We start from the raw sequence: 679 nt of genomic DNA, 5'->3' as shown, positions 1-679 counted from the left end.
TGTTGTCCGGATTTGTTATCCGTTCAAAATGTGAATTTTGTTCTAAGTATAAACCGTTCAAAGGATATGTGGTGTGTTGACCGGATTAGATGTCTGGACAATGTGAATTTTATTCCAAGTATATAACCCGGACAGTTGTTAACCGGACTTGTTGACCGGATTTATTGACCGGATTTGTTGACCGGACTTGTTGACCAGATTTGTGATGATATTTTAGGTTTTTAAAAGAAATTGTTATTTTTTCTTAAAAATAAAGTTTTGATTTAAATGTTTTCAAACTGATAATAATTTCAATGACTGCGGTCTATTCNAGAGCATTGCTGACAGAATCTTGCATGAATTTTAAAACGGTAATATCTTTTTCAAAACTCAATGAAAATGGGTGATTCTTTTTCTGGAAGTTAGCCTTATGTGTTAGCTTTAGACTAAAGTTAAAATCACTAAAAAATTATGAATTTAGACCCCCCAAATGGCCTCGAAGAGTGTGCAATTTGTCTTAGGGACTGTGTCACTCAAAGTTGTAGGGTATTAATGAGTGCCTTAAAACCCATCCAAAATTCTTGATATTCGGGATAAATCTTTTTAACTCATTACTATTGATGATATAAAAATTTGGACTCAAAAAGAGTTATGGAAGGTTTCTTTTGACAGTGATTTGTGAGACCAAAAATTCCAGATT

The sequence above is a fragment of the Cynara cardunculus genome, unplaced genomic scaffold (assembly GCF_001531365.2).
Source record: "Cynara cardunculus var. scolymus isolate 2C unplaced genomic scaffold, CcrdV1 Un_Scaffold_8757, whole genome shotgun sequence".
Lineage (NCBI taxonomy): Eukaryota > Viridiplantae > Streptophyta > Magnoliopsida > Asterales > Asteraceae > Cynara > Cynara cardunculus.
This window is presented reverse-complemented; position numbering follows the sequence as displayed.